This window comes from Diadema antillarum, unplaced genomic scaffold (genome assembly GCF_040938485.1).
Source record: "Diadema antillarum isolate AM-2024a unplaced genomic scaffold, OU_Dant_1.0 scf00000170, whole genome shotgun sequence".
NCBI lineage: Eukaryota > Metazoa > Echinodermata > Echinoidea > Diadematoida > Diadematidae > Diadema > Diadema antillarum.
Window position 1 is genome coordinate 3548914 of NW_027271059.1, and position 4221 is coordinate 3553134.

A 4221-nucleotide genomic window follows, 5' to 3' on the forward strand; every position below is an offset into this window, starting at 1 on the left:
ACCCTTACGTGCGGCGAGAAAATAACGGCTCTCATGCTTTTGTTACGCAGTGTTTCTGATGAATAGCCTTTTCTTTTCAGCTCTTGCTGTTGTTGTTTTGTTCTCTTCGCTCTTATAATCCTCTCTTTCCCTCTCCCTCTCTTTCTCTCCCTCTCTCTCCCTCTTGTTGCTCATTCGAGCTTGAAATCGTCTGGCTGACTTGGCTGACTCACGTGTGACGTCATGAAAAAAAGGTACTTCACTGGTAGACGTACAGATATTGGAATGCAACTGATTTATAGAAGGACTGTGTGTCACTCTGTGGGGAGCAAGTCACGTCTTTGCTGTCTCGATATCATTGTGTTTGTGGGAAGCCACATCCATTTATTTGTTAAAAAGAAGGGTTTTCATTATTTTCAAATACACAAAATATCCCACTGTTTGATTAGAAAATTACATTTACAAGATAGAAACAAAATAACACGAATTGTGAGTAACGGCATGCAAAAAGTTTCTGACTCTGATTATGAAGATAGATTTGTTTTCTTTTTTTTTTGGCTCTCTCCCTCTCTCTCCCTCTCTCTCTCTCTATATCTATATCTCTAAATCGCCTCAATATTCTTTATATTGTCACCCCTGCTATCAGTTGGGTGAAATGATATTTAATTTAGTAGCCTCTTTCATCTATATGTACTAATAACGATTGCGAGTGTGTTAAACATAAGAGTATAATTTATGAATATAAGAACGACCCAAGTCCATGGAAGACCATTTCGAGTAAACTAAAAAATGAACTTCATATCTTTTTTATTTGTCCAATAATATTATATTTAACTGTGATGGGAAGGCAACATTGTTATACAAATTAGAACATACTATTATGACAATTAACATTTACATTAATTGTGGAGAGGCCATTTTGTGTGGTGGAGTTGGGTCGTTCTTTGATTCATATGGACTTGGGTCGTTCTTTGATTCATATACATGATATTCTGCTACAGAGATGAGAGAAGGACGAGAGAGGGCGCTATTATATGAATGTAAGAATGACCCAAGTCCTTCATTCTTACATTAATATAAGATTTAACTCATTCATTCTAGGCACTTCCGGGGGTAATTAGGATTTATGATTTATACACGAGATGAGTCCATGCATAAGCTACAATTCCCCATGTCAAACTAAATTTGGCCAAAAATTGGACTTGGGTCGTTCTTATATTCAGGTCTTCATAAGTATGAGTTTGTGGCGGCGTGGCCATATAGTCCTATCCCAGATTTACCGTCCACCGATTATTGATATTATCACTGAGATACTTTGCGTTACTTATTAGAACACAGCACAAGTATACCACCAGCAAAAACACCACGCTACTCGAAACCAAAGCTACAACTTCTGAACTGCATTCGGCGCACGTCACGAAGAGTCTGCTCACAAAACTTGGTTAGCGCCATCTATTGACCAATACATGTAAGCTCCATTGATCAAGAGATCAGTCCTGTGGTAAAATGGCGTGAGACAGTTTCACAGACGTGTTTAACCCTGTCTGTTCCAGGGATTTTGTACAGTGTGTACAATACTATAGGGATTTTCTCTATCAATTGGCACTAGAAGCACGCAAAGAGTTAATTGATTTTTTTCTTCCTCTCCTTCATCCTTCTCATACTCTTTTTTTTTGTTTTCATCTTCTTCATCTTCTTGATTTTCTTTCGTCAACCTTTCTTCTTGTCTTTTTCTTTTTCATATTCTTCTCCTTCTTATTCTTCTGTATTGTAATGTATTCTCCTATTTCAGAGAATACTGTATTGACCAACATTGTCTCAGCAACTACTGAATTCGTATAATTCAGAAAATTTCTGCAAAAAGTAAAAAATGAATGAAAGACTACAGGAGACAGTTTGTTCGATGAAAATCGGATAGTTTGTTTTGGAGTCAAATGTCTCTTTTATTTGTGTTTTATGCATCTCTTAAGCAAGTTTCTTTTTTTCATGGACATGCCGGATGATCAAGGATAATGCCGAATGACTTCACGGAGTCAACATGGTCATGCCGGAAACAGTACGGATGAAATCCCGGGATGACCATGGGGATGACGATCCTTGATGATCCGTGATGCGATCTGTGAAAGTCAGTAAAAAGGGATTTATGCCTTAGGTCAATGCAAAGGACTTATGATGGAGAAATACCGCTGCCGTGCAAGGACTCAAGACATTTTATTACCTTCTTACGACGAGTGAGGGCAGTACAGTCATTTTCCCAGGGACTCACAGACAAACGAATGCAGCCAGGGTGGGAGGGATGAACTACAAGGCTCACAGGTCTAGCTCTTTCACATTCTTTGATATCATCATTCATATTCATCGTTATCCTTGAGAGATAGCTGTTTGTACGATGACGAGCTAGAAAGAATGACGAAAGGGGACATGGTAGATGGACAGACGGACAACCAGACAGACATACTATAGACACACAGACAGAAATTGAGCCAGAGAAAGCAGATGTAAGATATCACATCATTATAGTTTGTGTGTAAAGAGGAGAATCTTATGTGTACATACATCTCCTTTGAATTGGGGGTCTGATTAAAGTGAGAATCACACAAAATTAAACATTGTCAGGGTGGCCATGCGAAAGTGAAAGTTTTAGGGATATTATCTTGAGCTTCTTTCAGAATGTCGCATGAACGTTGCTGAAGCTTTTTTTTTTTGTAGGCATTACAACAATGGCACCGTTTAGCATCATAATGGTGTTATATATACCTCCGTGTTGACTTCACAGATTAACGTGTGAAGGGGAAATCGCCTCGGAGCCCAACACTAGACTAGAGGTTCAGTCTTGGAAATTGTCTATTCTCCTTTTGTCTGGCAACAAAAGCAATTAGTCTTCAGTCTCACACACTCTTATTACATCGGAAGCTACAAAGTATTAAACTAACACGTTAGAGATGAACTGTAATATGATGAACTATAAAATTGTTTGTGGCGTTTCTCCACGTTCCCATGCAGATCCATTATTTGTTTGATATAAGATTTTAAAAATTAAAGATTTGTTTTTCTTTCAGCTGGATGAGTATAAACGTATAACACAAATGCACTTCCCAGCATTTTTTATTCAATGTTTCCACGAAATTAATCTTTTCATAATTATCCCACCAGGCGATCAAATGAGTTTCATTTACCCCTTCTGAGAACGTTATTGGCTCAAAATACATTTATATACACTGGCCCTAGATTTTGGAATTCTTTAAATTGTGATATAAAAAATTATTTATCTTTGAATTCGTTTAAGCGTAAGTTATTTTTTTTTCCATTCCATCTTCTGATCCCGCTGTTCAGCGTGTTGGCTTTTCCTTTCATTTCCTTTTTCTTTCTCTCCTTTCTTTCCATTATTCTTTTGTGTTTTATTACTGTTATGGTGTATCCTATATGCTGTAAAGTCATGTAATGTCGCTGTGTTCCTACTGTCTTGTTCTGTCCTGTCTTTGTTGAAAAAAAAAATAATGTATTCACAAGAATTCTTTGAGTGGTTCACAATTTACAAGCATGGTTTTCAGTGAACCTCTCAGTTCTTTCTTTTATTTTTCTCCAAACATAACTTTGTATTTTGCCATTATGCATGTGTAATTTCTTATTTGGTAACCATTATCTACCATGTAAAGTCGAATACATGCCTATGTTATATCTTCTGATTCATTTCGTGTTATGTTTGCCGTAAAAGAAAGAAGGAATGAAATAAATGAAATGAATGAATATGCACGTGTTACGTAATATTCCTCTCTCATGCTGCGTGATACAATGATTTCCTTTCTATATTGGTTGTGTGTGAAATCAAATTGGGCTTGATAGCACAGAGAGGTTTAAAAGAAACAATGTGATGAACAGAGGTAGATAGTGAGGGGGGAGAGAGAGAGAGATAGAAAGAGAGGGGGTAGAGATGGAGAGAGAAGGCTGGGTCTGTATACAAACATAAAGAAGGATTATCATTATGGCGCAGTCGGCTACACTAAAGGAAAACAAACAAGTGGAGGTCTTATCCATGTAAATCACGCCACTGTCATGTCTGTGCTCTTACATTGCTCAGTGCGCTGCTCGCAAAGGCACGCTTTCATGCAAAGTTTGTGGAGCCGCCGCGGCATGGGAGGGACGTCTGGTAGTAACTACCTCTCTACCAGTGATTGCGGGTTTTGCTCTCTCTGCTGCAAGAATCTGTTGCCACTTACTCGTCATCTGTACTGATCAAGCACA